This window comes from Camellia sinensis, chromosome 7, assembly GCF_055761805.1.
Source record: "Camellia sinensis isolate YWXY chromosome 7, ASM5576180v1, whole genome shotgun sequence".
In the NCBI taxonomy this organism is placed as follows: Eukaryota; Viridiplantae; Streptophyta; class Magnoliopsida; order Ericales; family Theaceae; genus Camellia; species Camellia sinensis.
Genome location: NC_138967.1, coordinates 106,400,834 through 106,417,813, shown reverse-complemented (window position 1 = coordinate 106,417,813; position 16,980 = coordinate 106,400,834).

Sequence of the window (16,980 nt, the reverse complement as noted above, 5' to 3'; positions counted from 1 at the left end):
AGTAAAAAATGACAGTTATTGAGGAGGCTCAGGATGTTGATAACCTCAAGCTTGATCAGTTGGTTATAAACTTGCAGACTTATGAAGATCAGTTGGTTAGAAACTTGCAGACTTATGAAGCCCACCAGATTTCTAAGAAAAAACAAAAAGATAGTGTGGTTTTTTCTAATGCTCATGAGACTGCTAAGACCCCTAAGATTGAGTTTGATCTAGAGTCCGAGATGACGACTATGTTTACCAAAAAGTTCAAAAAAAAATTTAAAGAAAAAGAAGCCGAATCTCAAGGACCCTAGTTCAAAAGATAAGAGTAATGAAAAACCCAAAACTTTTCCACAAAAAATTGCTCCAAAAACTGAAAAGAAAACTGTGGAGGGGTAAGTTGTCAAGTCTTACGAATGTCAAGGTTTTGTTCATATGGCTCTTGAATGTCCGTCAAAAATGAACCGCAAGAAAGTCTATACACTGACTTGGGATGATGAAAGTAGGTCAGAGCAAGAACCCGAAGAAATCGAATCCGATGAAGATGAAGATAGTAACTACATGGCATTCTAGTCTACTATCACTCAACCACCTCCAAAGCCAGTTAAGTTTGCTCGTGGTCAGAACCTTCACCGTGCCCCTACCTTTGATGGGGGTAATTACTTATTCTGGAAGATCATAATGAAGATGTTTCTTAGAGCTCATAACCCTAAAGGTTGGCAAACAATTGAAGAAGAGGTTTAAAGTGCTGACAATCCAAGCAATCACAGAGTTTTGACTACCATCCGTGAAACAATTTCTGAAGAAGAACAACAACAGATTGCTCATTGCATAAAGGCCAAAGATGCATGGGACATTCTTAGTCAAGTCCATGAAGGAGGTGAGTCATCTTCACAACCATCCATTAACTTTCATGCTTTAGTTGCTCAACTAGATGAGATCGAGAAGAAAAAGGAGCAAAAAGAAGATGATGAAACCTCGGAAGACAATGATGAGATTGATGGTGATGACATACAACAAGCTTATGAAAAGCTTTACAATGAGTCTCTGAACTTGTCCAAGATCAATGACAAATTGACTTTCAAGCTTAAAGCATGTGAAAGCGAAAATGTCAAGTTAAAGGAAGAGACTATAACAGCAAAACAGGATGTCATCAAGATCTCCAATGACAAGCAAGACCTATGTGGAAAACGTTTACTGTGTGAGACCGAAAGGAATGAACTTCTGAAAATCTATGCAACATATAAAGAGAAGATCGAAATCCTTGAGATGTCACAAGCTGCATTGGAAGAGATGGTTAGTCAGAAAGAGGAAAAACTCCAAGATGCTAGAGCCATAATTGATACATGGAACAAAGGGTCAAAGACTCTGGAAGACATCATTGGGTCTCAACAAATGAGTTGTGACAAAAGTGGGCTAGGCTATGGTATTGCAACAGTTCAAAAGGGACAAACCTCTACATCACATAACATCAAGACTCAAACAAAGGGAAAACTGAAGGTTCAACAGGATGATCTCTCTCTTCATCAACCTAATGGGGGTAAGATCAACAAAAGAGAGATAAAACCTGTTTTTGTTTGTCATCATTGTTGTAGGAATAGCCACATTCATCCTTATTGTTTTGAGTTGTTTGGTAAGGTGTCTCAAAAGGGTAGAAATTCTAATACTTTTTGGATTAGGAGACAACCTTACATGTCTAAGCAGAACACCAGGATTAACGAGGGTGTTCACAATGCTAAGATGTTTACCCAGACTGTCAGTCCTGCCTCTATTAAGACCAAAAAGATATGGGTGAGAAAGTGACTTAACTTATTTTGTTGTTCACACTGCACTAAAAGCATGTGACTCACACAGGTGGTATCTTGAGAGTAGGTGCTCTCGTCACATGTCTGGTGATATATCCTACTTCACGTCTCTTGAAAAATATTAAGGAGGAATCGTTACCTTTAGAAATGGTGGCACTTCTAGAGTCATTGGTAAGGGCTCTATAAGTGTGGCCGGTCTTCCCAAGCTCGAAAATGTCTTACTTGTTGATGACCTTAAAGCTAATCTTTTGGGCATTAGTCAAATGTGTGCTTCCCTTTATGACGTATTATTTTCAAAAAATAAATGTGAAATTTTAGATAAGAAGGGAAATATTGTCATGCGTGGGGTTCGCACATCTGATAACTGCTATGAGATTGCTACCACTAATGATCTCACTTACCACTCGGCTATCATAAGTAACCTTGACTTGTGGCATCAAAGATTAGGTCACATGAATTTCAAAGACCTAACCAAGATAGCTAACAAAGAGCTTATGAGAGGAGTACCCAAAATGGGTAAGAATGTGAACCATGTGTGTGGATCATGTTAACTTGGGAAGCAAACCTGTGCCCCTCATAAAAAGATGAACATCTTCACAACCAAAAGTCCTCTTGAACTGGTTCATATGGATCTTATGGGACCCACTCGCACTGAAAGCCTTGTAGGTAAAAGATACATTTTTTTTTTAATTGTTGATGATTATACTCGTTTTTCATGGGTTAATTTTCTAAGAGAAAAGCCTAATACGTTTGATTCTTTCCAGGCCTTAGTCCTTAGAATCCAAAATAAACAAGGTGTTTCTATTGGGCGTATCATAAGAATCCAAACTGATCATGGTCATGAGTTTGAAAATAGTTCGTTTTCGGATTTTTGAGATATGCATGGAATTAAGCATGAGTTTTCTGCACCGATTACTCCACAGAAAAATGGAGTTGTTAAGAGAAAGAACAAGGTTGTTCAAGAGATGGCTAGGGTCATGCTCCTTAACAAGAAAGTTCCTCCAAAGTTCTAGGCTAAAACTTTAAGTCTGTAATTCCTATATTTATACTCGTTTTTTGGGCCTCGGGACCAGGGCCCACTTTTTACTCATTATCTTTTCAATTATTCGGCTCTATGGCTCAATGGATATTCGGCCTATCCATTATATTCGGCCTCCTGATCATGCAGGATAGAGCCGAATAATATCTGTCTTCTGGAGTACGCACTTCTGATTATGCCGTAAAACCGGCTCCCACAATTGCCCCCCAAACTCCTCATTGACGATAGTTAATTGGCGTGTTTGGTTTCGATTTTGAAAAGTTAAGAGACATAAGTTAGGCGGCTTCACCTACCCCAATGTGTCAGAACGCGCACGCTTTTCGGTTATCATTATACTTTCCTGCCTCATTCGTGCACCTCTTGCATTTAATACGATTTGAAACTTCAGTCCTTTCGAATGCATGCTTCTTCGAATATTTGAGCCTTTTGGATTGCCAGTCGGTATCGCCCTTCTGACGCATTTCTCTGGAACTTTTCTCCGTCTATCGTTGTCTCCTTTACCTCTCGTAAATTTTCTTCTTCTCTTTGTAATTCTATTTTCCGTGCTTATTTTAGTTTTGGCATAACCTTGATTCCCAGCTAGAATGGCTAAGCATTTGAAGGACCTCTTTTTTGAGGGTCGTATTTCGGGATTCCGACGACATTTTTCTATCCCTGATGTCCTCCTATCTCAAGTGACGGACAATACTCTCGACATGGGGAGGGAGGATCAAAATTCAATCATCTTTCCTCTCCTATCCATTGCGGAGGGCGGAGTCCGTTTTCGCCTACATCCATTCCTTAGGGCCGTCCTCCGCCATTGGGATCTGATTCCTTCTCAGTCCAATGTGAATTTTTTTCGAATCATCATGGGAATCGTAGAGTTGAACCGGTGCCTTAGGATCGACCTTGGCATTCCGGCCATTCGGCACTGCTATGCTTTAGCCAAATCTTTCGGTCGGCTCGGGCAGTACTTTCTCAGGGCTAAGGACACTAACCATCATTTAGTAACCATGCTTGCCAGCTTTAGCAAGCGAGTGGACGACGTGATGGTCAATGTCCGAGGCAACTGGGAATTCGATGATGGCGAAGACCGCCTAGACCCTATTCCCAGACGGGGGGGTGAACCAGGTTGCCGTGTAACTCCTTGTGTTTGTTGAACTTTTCTTTTATTCGGCTTTTTCTCCAAGTCTAACCCTTTGTTTGTGCAGGCAATAAATTGAAGAAGATTCTGACTTCGACTGACGACATAGTCCTTGCGGAAATTAAGACTGCAGTCAGGTACTTCGGCTGCCCAAACGTACAGAAGCAAGGGAGAGTCGCCCACATACTCCTTCGGTATGAGCATACTTGTACTACGTTCTCGGCCGCGGACAACATTCCAATCCCATCCGGCGATCAACACCTTATGGCTCTTATCTTCCCCAACTTCAAGAACCTTAGGCAAATTGGTCTCGAGGCTTCTGATTCGGAGCAAGACGAGGAGCCGGTGATCAAGGTAGTTGCCGAACCAACGAGATAGTTCGCTGAGAAGGCCGAAGAGGTCGACGAGTGTAGACGTGCCATCGTGGGCCTCATTCTATAGCTCGGACTCGATTTGTGTATCGGTTCTTAATCTGATCTCACAATGTGCAGTGTGAGACTGATAAATCACCAAAGAGTCCAAATCCGGCAAATCGTTTTGGAAAATAGATTTTTGAGAAAAAAGTGCCAAACATGGACTGTTTTGCCAGATACAGAGTCGCCACCTAAATATTTTTTATGGGGGAATTTAAGAAACCCTGACTCGTTTGCCTAAGGCCACGTGTCTGTCATCACCAAAGTTACCTTGGCTCGGGAACTTGGGTACGATTGGGGAAAGTCAGCTATGAGCACCCCCGCTCGCCCGATCCGAAGATTGGCCTCTACTAACCATGATATCTAGTTTTGAAAACGTTATGTGTCTTATTCCGGTTAATTAGCTAATCTTACTATGTGATGCGCACAACACAAAAGTATAGACTAGATCGCCTAATTTGGAACAAAGCATCGCATATCCGTTTGTTTGGAAATCGGTTTGAAATTTGCTACTCGCAAGTAGGCTAAAACACGGATTTCAAGGAGTTGTTCCAACTCAAACAATCCAACCTTCACCCACAGGCATTCAGATAGATATATCACAGAAGCATATAGCCACATGGTAAGCATGCTGTCATGTTAACATTCACACTCATGCGAGATGTTAAAGCATAAAACACTTACAGTGTACTCTAAGCCAAAACAATGAACATGTTAGTAATCAAATGTATGATCCAAGTCCATGTTAAATGGCTAATGCATCGCATACAAAATGCAATCTAGAATAGGCTCGGCTAATCTAAGAGTGGCATGTGGAATGCAACAAGTAATACGTATTCAAGTTAGATTTGAAATACTATGTAGTTAGTATGATGCGCCGAGCCCGGTGCATGCAATACAAATGAATGGATGCACGCATGCATAGCATAAGGATGCTAAATTAAATATGTCCTAATACTAACCATCAAAAGCAGGTAAGTAAAAGGGAGAAAGAAGTGGGGGTTGGAGGACATGCACACACGCACCCATACTTACTACAAATTCGCCCTCGGTCGGAGGGACCAAAAGAATATACAAGTTAATTAACCTACAAGCTAATTAATTAAATTATACAACACTTAACTAATTAACGAATCAATTAAGCTACTGAAAGCAGTAAAGGGCCTCGGGAAGAGAGATGCACGCATGCTCGGATTGGCTTTGCACGGAAATCCAATGCCATACACAAGCTGCCTCTGTTTACCCTATTCTGCTCCTCTGAAAATTGCATAATTCCCAAGGAACACTCTCTGAACACTATGGAGGGTCAAAGGCCAAGGGGGAACACCACCGGCCATAAGGCAACGGTCATCGACCATTTATTGAGCTCTCGGCCATCAATAATTGGTCGATCGGCACTATATTCAGTCGACCGGCCAAATTTGTCTGCAGAAACCTGTTTTGATAGCAGGAGAGGGAAAAACATGGCATGGCAATGCATTTCAAGCAAATGTATGCACCAACACCCTCCTTATCATGTTCATGACTCAAAGGAGGATGGTACTCGGCCCTCGGACCATCAATCACGCATTTTAATGCGTGATGGCCAAAGATGTCGAGTTGTGCAGTTTGATATCGAATGTGATGCACACCAAACACCCAATGAATCCTAACCCCTATCATGGTCAATCAAGAGGTGAGGAATGCATGCAAGATGCAACCTAAGCATGCAAGCCTAGCATGCCATATGAACATGCAAACAAGCAGTGATGCTACCAAGGCAACTAGCATATTACAAGATGCAAGGACAAGCATGCCAACAAGTGTATGACTTCATTCAATCATGCGACAACATGTGAGGCATAACACATGCAAGCATGCAAGGCAACTTAACATAAGATGCATGCCAATTGTAATGCCACTTAAACATGCAACAACACATGACAAGCCAAGTATGCAATCAACACACAAGGTGAGCATGCTACAACATGCGATGGATGGTCTTATACCAATTTGGGCAACTCTCAAATAAGCCCAAACAGTGGCCAAATGCCAAGGAAATGAAAGCAAAATGACCCACAAACATGCATGCACACATGGTTCAACACACTAGGCATTAAAGAGCGACTTTTAAGCACACTTAAAAGAGGACAATCATGGACTAATGGCATACATACTAAGCTCTGAAATCATGTTATAAAAGGTGCCAAACCAAGTAAACAACACAAGCTAAGCATGCAACGATATCCAAAACTCAAGGTAAGCCAAGAGGCTTAAACCATGGCCATGCCAACCAAGCCTCACAAGGCTAAGAGGACTTAGAATAGTCCCAAAGCAGACCTAAACAAAGCTAAGGACATACCTAGATAGCATCTATGTGGCCTACACATGGAAGCATACAAAAGAGGCCAAACATGGAGCACAAGACTACAACCTTTTAAAGCATTAAAGGAGCATCAAATGCAAGCATACAAGCATACCATGGGGACTAAAATGATGCTATAAGTGGTGCCAAACCACTGAAACGAGCCAAGCAATGCATGCTCAACACTCACACACCTGAGGCTAGCAAGCCAAAATGCAAGGTGGCTATACAAAGCATGTCAAGCATGGCCAAAGCAATTAAAAACAGAGCTAAAGCATACTAGAACATGCATAAAAGCTTCACAAAGCTTGGCCAAAATCATGTTAGAACAAGGCTCAAAGCACAAAGCATGTTAATGCAAATTCATGGCATTACAAGACAAGTATGCAAAGCACGCATGGTGTGTCTAAACCAATTAAAAACAATGCTAAATCATGGCAAAATAAGCACAAATAACACTTAAGACATGGCCAACATGGTCTTAGCAAGATGCTCCCACATGAGGCTAAAATGGCCAACATTTAAGGCAACAAGGAGAGGGGATGGCCCTCTCCTTCTTAGGACCTTAAAGCACCATCTCCACCACTGAAATCCCTCAAGATTTCAGTGGTGAGGAGGCCCAAACAAGGTGGTCCCGGAGCTCACCAAAATAGCACAAAATGGGGGCCAAACAAGGCCAATGAGGGGTCAAACAACCCCAAACACCAAAACCACCTTAAACAACTATTTTAAGCAAGTAAAAACAAGACTTTTATATTTTATACACTAAGCTCAAAAATAGATGCAAGGTAGGAAAAAAGACTATGCAAAAATGGGGTGTTTAAAGGTAAAGTTCTTACCCTTGTAGACCCCTTCAAGAACAGCACTCTAGCTGCTTTTCTTAGGCCAAAACCAGCTCAAAACTTTGAAAAACAAACCTTTGGCACCTCAGAAACCAAGGTAAGGTGTAGCACTAGGTGTTTATGCACAAAAGTAAGACACAAACACACTTATACACACAAAAAGGCAAAAAGAGAGGGAGATATAGAGATAGATAGATACACTATGCAAACCCTAATCTCAGAGCTCTCTCTTGAACTTCTGGAACCCTTGAGAAGGGAGGAGAAGGCCTCCCTTTAAAGAGGATCACTCTTGCAAAGCTTACAAAACAAGCTAAGCAAGAGTGAAATCCCTCCATACACGTGTATGGAGGGGGTGCAAAGTGTATGCCAGCTAGCACAGCTGGCATAAAAATATCTGCAAAAGCAGATGCACAGTGATCGGCCAGCCAAAAATGAAAAATTGACCAAAACAATGGTCGGCCGACCATCAATAGTGCCGACCGGCCAAACATTTGGCCGATGGCAACAAAACAATGGCCGGTGGCCTCAAGCCATGGCCGGTGAGGTGTGGGGATGGCCAGCAAGCCATTCCCTGCCCTCCAAAGCAAAAACACAAGTGTTTGGTGCAAAACCAAACACAAAGCAGTCCAGTCGATTCGAGAGATCCTGAGGCAATGTGCGTGGCCGAGACCTCCGGGAACTCAAGACGAACACAAACATGGATGATTCAAACATGGGTAGATGAAGTTACGTAGATGAAGTCCCCAAATTTGAGAATCGGGGATTCAAACATGGGTGGCTCAAAGCCCTTGTTGCCGCTGGAGTTACATTGGCCTTGCCAATTCCATACGAGCAAGTGGACGTTGAGCCACTTGAGTCTGACCCCGAGGATTGATCTGGGAGACATTGTAATTTTATTAAGTATTTTCAATTTCGATGTATGTTTTTGTTTAGTGGACTTTTGTTAGTTCAAGGTAGTTTTCATGTATAAATTAGTTACTATCTGCGCTCAATTTATTAATGAAAGTTTCCTTGTCATTTCACTACTACTTATACGCAGTTTGTAATGTTAATGAACAATTTTTGCCTTTCACGACTTTGGATAAAATGGTTCCTGTCTGTTGTGCTACTACATGGCTGCCGATTGGGTAACTATAATCTTGGCAATATTGATTTATCATTCATATGCCGAATAGTTCGTGGTTATTGTACTAGTATATCGATTCATGGGGCGTCTGGGGCACATAAGTTGAATAGATTGATGAATCTGCCCTTGCCCCAGTTGGTTCATAAACATTCAACGCCGAATAACACGAACTTATGAATATTGGTGAATCGATTTATGGGGCGGCTGGGGCACATAAGCCGAATAGATTAATGGATCTGCCCTTGCCCCAGTTGGTTCATGAACATTCAACGCTGAATAAAAGGAACTTATGAATATTGGTGAATCGATTCATGGGGCGACTGGGGCACAGAAGCCGAATAGATTGATGAATCTGCCCTTGCCCCAGTTGGTTCATGAACATTCAACGCCGAATAACACGAACTTATGAATATTGGTGAATCGATTCATGGGGCAGCTGGGGCACATAAGCAAAATAGATTGATGAATCTGCCCTTACCCTAGTTGGTTCATGAACCTCTAGACGCCGGATAATAGTGTTTTGGTGGGGGATATGACTCGGCCGCCGCTGGGCGGTTGAGGTTTCAATATTAATAAGATTGCCTCGAAGGTGCTGCCCTTGTAGGGAATAAATGAATGAAGGTCCAATTTTTATGTGCTCAGTAAACAACTGAGTCCAGCTCTTCGAGGAAGATTAAACAAGTGCGAAAGTCGAATAGACTCTTTTTTAACAGCAAAGGGGAAGTAAGGACGCTAGCTGGGCTGGATGGAGACATGAATCGAAGTGGTGAACCTTCGTGCACAGGAGGTAGGAGTTCGAGGGATCGGGAGAGACGCCAATCTCCCCGACGTCGAAGTAGGTTGCCCAGGAGGGACGAGCAGCCACAGGGCAGATCTCCGTAACCCCATGACGGAAGGGAATCTGACGCGAATCCATCCCCATTGAGCTTTGTGGTCTTTGTGGGCAATAGACCCATGACAGAGGCAGATTCAATCATTCGAGACCCAAATGTAGCAGTCGAGTTTGCTCGATAAATTTTTCCTCCTGAGGTTCAGCAATCGATGGTAAGTCGACAGGACTTCGAAGTATTTCGTGAAGGCATTCACGAGGCTTTGAAGGGGCTTTACACTGCCTACGAAATCGGCATGCGTTTGCGCGTTGCTCGCCGAGAAATAGAGAAGAAGGATGAACGCATTCGAAGCTTGGATGCTTGTGCTGAGGTGGCTGAGCATGAGCTAAGGAAGGTTAAGGCAATTCAGGCACAACCCGTCGGACAGGCCAATCCAATCGTGGGAGAAAGAGTCACCCAGTGGATCATCAGTACCGCGCTCGCCGATCGTGATACGGCGATTAAGTTCGCAATGGCTGAGCGTGAGCTATGAAAAAGGTTTTCATGATGGCCGAAAGGTTGGAATTGAGAAGACCAAGGAGAAGCTTACCGAAGAGGTTTGCCGATGTGAAAATCGTGGATTTAGGCACAGATGGATCAAGGCATCTCAAGCCGCGGAAGCTCTCCGAGCGTCGGGCGTTGATTCGGCATCGCCACTCTACCACCGTAATCATTTTCTGTTTTCCACTTTTGAAGTCAAGCAGAGTGAGGATGAGGGCGACGCCGTATAAAAATACTCATTGTAACATTCAAACGCAGATCGCGTTCAAAACTATGTAATTATTGTCTAATCGAATAAAAATGTTCTATTATACATATTTCGTTGTAGTTTTCATTCAGCGTACACGTGTTTCGTGTTTCATTGCATAAATGTTTGAATGAATGTATAAACATTGATCGGCCTGAGTTATGTGCTTTATCGTGTAAACGCGTTATGCCCGCTTAAAGGCTGAATCGGCCCAAAGGGGTTATGCAACAGCAGGGCTTCGAATCTGGAGACTTGAATAGGCCAATCGTGATAGCCATTTAGACTTGAATGAGTCGCTCCAAATTTATCTATTCTCGCCGTTTAGATAATTAGGCCATTATAACTCCTAGAAGCTGAAAACCACTACGTGGAGTGGCTGTGGAAAATGTCAATCGGAGCGGGGCCTAGATGCTTAGCCGGTTAGGGTAATAAAATCTGCCCTTACCCCAGCCAGTGTATGTACGCCAAAAAGCCGTTTGGATAATTAGACCGTGGCAAATGTCGATCGACATCCGTCTCTTGGAGTTTAGCCTTAATGAAATCGCCTCGGGATCGCTACCAGCATTAAAAATAAATAGAGTGGACTCTTCGTGCCGATAACCTCACTTGATTTAACACCATTTGTTGCGTGGGGTGAGATAAGTGGTTATGTGAAATAGAGTTTTCTTCAACAGCAGAGAAGCTCGAATTTTGGCCGAGCTTGATGCTGTAATGGATCGCAGCAGAGAACCCACCCGTGCGGGAAGTAGGGCGTCCAAAAAACGGGAGATACGTCAGCCTCCAAGTCGTCGAAGCAGATCACCCCGAAAGGAGAAACAGCGACCGTTGAGTTTAGCCTTTCGTGCCCTGGATCTTTGCCTTGACATTGTCAATGGTGTTAGAGAAAGTTTGTCGATGTGCAAATCATGGGCTTAGGCATAGTTAGATCAAGGCATTTCAAGTCGCGGAGGCTTTCCGAGCAACGGGCGTTGATTCGGTGCTGTCTCTGTACCAACGTGAATACTTCTCATTTTCCGCTTTCGAAGTTGAAAATGGATATTGTAATGCTCAAACGCGGATCGCGTTTATGTAACTACTGTTTAATCAAATAAAATTTTTATTTCAAATGTTTGTGTCTCATTCTGAATATTTTTTTATATGCTTAGCTAAGCACCTTATTTCGAATGTTGGCATATTTTGTTTTGTTCATACGGTTGTGTCGGCGCAGCTTACATATCCCAAATTCGAAATATTACTCGGCCCTTGAGCGTCGCCAGTGACATTATTTGGTTAGCCGAATTTGAATTTTATTCGACTCAAAGGCGTCATATGCCGATGAGGCTCAGAAGGTGTCATGCACCAGAGGGGCTCCGAAACCGGAGTCTTTATTTGGCCAATCATGATATCCACGAAGGGCACTCTGAATCCGGAGGCTTAATCGGCCCTAAGGTGTCATGCACCAAAGGGGCTCCGAATCCGGAGTCTTTATCGGCCCTAAGGTGTCATGCACCAGAGGGGCTCCAAATCCGGAGTCTTTATTTGGCCAATCGTGATATCCACGAAGGGCGCTCCGAATCCGGAGGCTTAATCGGCCCTAAGGTGTCATGCACCAAAGGGGCTCCGAATCCGGAGTCTTTATTTGGCCAATCGTGATATCCACGAAGGGCGCTCCGAATCCAGAGGCTCAATCGGCCCTAAGGTGTCATGCACCAAAGGGGCTCCGAATCTGGAGTCTTTATCGGCCCTAAGGTGTCATGCACCAGAGGCGCTCCGAATCCGAAGTCTTTATTTGGCCAATCATGATATCCACGAAGGGCGCTCGGAATCTAGAGGCTTAATCGGCCCTAAGGTGTCATGCAGCAGAGGGGCTCCGAATCCAAAGTCTTAATCGGTGCTAAAATGGGGGTTGTGAAATGAATTGCGCGATGAAGAAATTAGAGGCTTTGCATTGTAGAAGTGAAATATATACAAGTATCAAGGCCCACAAGTTGGGTCAGTGATAGAATTTTCGTAAAACTTTGCTTGTGCCGATTGCTGGGAGCCACGGATCTCCTCAATGCCATGGGCTATCAGGAAGCGTACAAACTGATGATAGGTGCCTGGCACAACTTGCATAATATGCAACCAGGTTCACCCCATGATGACATTATACGGTGAAGGAAGCTTGACGACCAAGAATTCCACCTCGACTGTTCTGGAGCCCGCTCGAACGAGTAGTGTGATCTTCCCCAGCGGGTACTCTGAATTTGTATTGAAGCCGAATAATGGATAAGGCGCCAGAGATAGGTCTGATTTGTTGAAGCCGGGTTTGATGAAGGTCTTGTAATACATAACCTCCGAAGTACTCCCCGGGTCTATGAGAATGCGTTCAACGGTGAACCAGTTTACGCGTAATTCGATGACTAGCGGATCAATGTGGGAGACTGTTATGCTGACAAGATCAGAATCGTTGAAGGTAATACTCGGAGCTTCTTTGGGCCGTTTGGTTGGAGTAAGTTGCTTTTGGGGGACTGGAAGCGATTGAATTATGTGTATGGTTGGGGGAGTTGACAGGCTGTAGATCATATGGATCACGCCAAGTGGAGATAAATTCTGTCTCAAGGCTAGTGCCTTGGTTGGGTTGCCTTTTCTTACGTACTGTTGTAGCCGGCCATCTTGCACCAGTTCTTCTAGGTGATCCTTTAATGCTAACAACTCTCAGTTTCGTGGCCATGATCTTTGTGATACGCGCACCGCCTATCCCGTCTTCGCGTGTCGGGAGGTCCCACCATCTTCGACTGCCATTTAAAGAACATGAGGTGTTGGACTTTGGACATTACCGCACTGATCGGCTCTGTCAACTCCGTATGTTTCTTGTCGGCACGCCTCGAGTGCCTGCTGTCGACTTGCAGTTGTTCATTCGTTCGGTGGGAGCATTGGTCGCTTGATCGGCGAGAGTCCCGCCTTTTGTCTCGTTTAACCCGCTGTCGTGGTTCAAGGCTCTGAGGTGGTACGAAACTTATTGGCTGAGCAATTTCAGGAGGGGCCGTTTTGCTGGATATGTGTCCAGCTTTAACCCGCAAGGCATCATCCTCTACCTTGCAGTATTCTTCAACTTTCTTCATTAGCCCCCAGACTGTTTTGGGGGGTCTTCTAATCAAGGAATTGCGAAGGGCACTGTCTGGATGTAATCACATTTTGAAGGTGGTGATGGCCATGGAGTCATTACAGGCGTCATCAACAAGGTTAAAGCATTCCCAATATCGCGCCGAATATGCTCTCAGTGTTTCTCCTGGCTGGATTTGCATTGCCCAGAGAAAGTCAGCTTGTTTCGGTTGGACCTCGTTGATGATGAATCTGGCCCTGAAGGATTTCTGTAATTGATGAAAGCTTTTGACTGAAGCTGACTCCAGTTTGTAATACCACCTAACAGCCAATGGTCCCAAGCTGCTGGGGAATATTCGGCACATGAGGGCCTCATTGTCTGCATGCAATGTCATGGCTTGCTTGTAGTGGCGGATGTGATCAGTGGGGTCTAATTTTCCATCGTAAAGAGTGAACGTCGGAGCTTTGAACTTTTTTGGCAGCACCACCCTTGCAATCCGTCGTACAAAGGGATCATGCTGGTCCTCTTCATCAGAACTGTCTCGCCTACGCTTATGCCTTATGCGCTGACTCTCTTCAGAAGAGCTGGAAGTTACGGGTCGTCCTTTCTTCTTGGGCTCCGGGGATGATCTGTCGGAATCGCTATCAGTACTTTGTTGTCGGGCTCAAGGCCGTTGATCACCTACCCTCAGGGGTCGTTCCGGCTCTTGGCGCACGGCTTGTCTAGACTTCTCCATTTCTAAGGCCAAATCCTGACGGAGACGTTCGTTCTCAGCGATCATGTTCTCCAACCTCTGTTCGTTTTTCTTCGCCTGTTCCATGATCGCTTGCATTGCTTCATGCTCGGGAGACGAGGAGAAGTTCAAAGCGCATCTTACGGGGATAATCTCTAATCCATGCAAGTTTTCTAGAGTGAGGTCTTCTCTCTGCGTAGTCTCGTCAGTGACTATCGGAGGGTCTTCTGTTACGCCCGCCATGGATGTGTTTGAGTAATCCCACAGACGGTGCCAATTGTGGAGAAGTGGTTTGGAAATACTCTTCTGATCCTGGGAGACGCTTTGATCCTCAGCTAGTCACCTTAAAAGAAATAAACACTCCGGTCGGGGGTGCCGGAATTAGCACTCCGACGGTCAAGTTAGTTCCTGCACTCGAAATATCTTGTATTCTAAGTTAAACGAAATGATTCTCACGTACCTTTCTAAGTCTGTAATTTCTGTATTTATACTCTTTTTTTGGGCCTCGGGACCAGGGCCCACTTTTTACTCATTATCTTTTCAATTATTCGGCTCCATGGATCAATGGATATTCGGCCTATCCATTATATTCAGCCTCTTGATCGTGCACCATAGAGCCGAATAATATCTGTCTTATGGAGTACGCGCTTCTGATTATGCCGTAAAATCGGCTCCCACAGGAATCAATCAATGTAGTTATAGATGACACAGGTTCTCCTACTCCAGCAATACATGAGGAAGAAAATGGTGAGTCTCTAATCTTGGATATTGAACCACAAAGTCAAGGAGTAGCACCAGGTCAAGCTCAAGAAGGTGAGCTAGCACCAACTTCAATGGTAAGTTTGAGTCCGAAGAGTGCACAAAGAGACATCACCTCTGATGCTTTCGTCACTACCAATCCAGAGTTAAAACCATCAACAAGGGTAAAATTGAACCATCCAGTTCAACAGGTAATTGGCAGTGTTTTAGACTGAATGAAAACCCGAAAACAAGTTCGGGAAGAGTAACTCACATGTGCTATGTTTCGTTAATTGAACCTAAGAATGTAAAAGAGTCCTTACTAGATGATAGTTGGGTTAATGCAATGCATGTAGAGTTAGGTAAATTTTGAACGTAACAATATTTGGACTCTTGTTCTCAGACCCAGAGACATGAATGTAATAAGTACCAAGTAGATATTTAAAAATAAATCTAATGAGAATGGTATTGTGGTTAGAAATAAAGCTAGGTTGGTTGCTGTAGACACCCCATTGTTGACCGCCCTTAAGACTTGGGCGCTACTAATTGCTTACTTAGTGGTGCAAGCTATGCTATACAAAGGTTCGATTTCTTCAGCAAGGAGAGAGTCAAATCCCAATCTTACACCCTATTTTTGGACCAAAACCTTTTGACCAAAACGATATTTTAGACCTTAAAACCCTCTCTTTCAAAACATTTTTGAAAGAAGTTCCTACGTTGTTTCGAGGCTCGTATTTTGTTAAATGTTGCGTTTTTCGGTAAACCGAGCAAGGACAAAATGGAAATGCATGAAAGAGAGGTGAACAATTTGAAAAAATCTTTAAAAAATCTTGTTTAGATGTTTGGAGTTGAATAAAATTGGAGGAGAGGGAAGAAACCAAGTTGGGGGAGAAGATGGCATGAACCGTTAAGAGAGAGAGTCGAGCAGCCCTCGCTAAAGAATGCCTATCCATTTGTACATTTGGATTTTAGCTATGAGGCCACCACTGCTGGAAAGAAGACTTTCAGGGCTTCATTTTTTACTCAAGAATCTCCTAAATCCGTGTCCAGATGAGGGAGATATGGCTGGTTGAAGTTAGGCATCAATCCAGTTGGAACGAAACTGAGCAGTCTTCACTAAAATAGGGATATCCCTTAGCACCCTTGGAATTTTGATGTGAGTCTGAAACCATTGGAAAGAAAACTTTCGGGGCTTCAGTTTAGGCTGAAGAATGACCTGAAAATGATGAAGGAGTTATGCCTGATTGAAGTTGGGGCTAGAACCAGTTTTTTTTTGTCAGCCTCTAGTGGAGTGTGCCGGCCACAAATGGAGCTTGCCGGCCATAGGTCGGCCAAAAGTGACCCTTGTTGGCCACCATTAGTAGCTGGTCGGCCAAAAATGTGGCCTGTCGGCCATCAATGTCCAGAAAGCTCAAAATTTGTAGATATTTCTCCTCCGGCTATCCTACACTACTCCAGATATTTCTATCTTGATATTTTTGACCAAGGCTTGTATTTTTTCTATATATGGAAGCCATATCTCTCATATTGGAAGGTTAGCAAATTTTGGGAGCCTCTCTCTCTAAAAATCCTCACTCTCTCTACAATTGTCTCACTCTCTTGCCCTTTTGTGCATATAAGTAGAGATACACATCTCCTTTGCCTAGACATCCTTAACCAAAGTTGCATATCTTTGGGCTGAGGCATCTTGGGACCTATTTTGGGCTATTGAAGGGTTATTTGAGCCAAGAAAGGGGCTATTTAAGTGTTGTGCTTCAAAGGTATAAGTTCTACCTCTTTTAAGCTCTTGGCACATAGTTGTTTTGCCATCTTTTTGTGCTGTTTTGAGCCCAGTTTTCAACTACAAAAAGTTTTGATTTTTGGGCCTAAACATGTTGGTTTAAAGCCATTTTGTGCTAAGGGGTTGTATCCACTTTCTTGTTGCCTATTTGTATGAGCCTTTGCATCATCTCTTAGCATGTAAAAGTCAAACTTTTTGGGCCTTCAAACCCCTAAAATTTAGAGTTATTTTAGTGGTAAAAAGTGTGTTTTGAAGTCCAAAAATGGAGGGGGTGGCCTCCCTTCCTTTCCTCTCTCTTCTATGCCTGGTTAGCATTACAAAGTAGCTTGATTTTGTGGCTCAACTTAGCTTAATCTCAGCATGTTTTAGGCTCTATT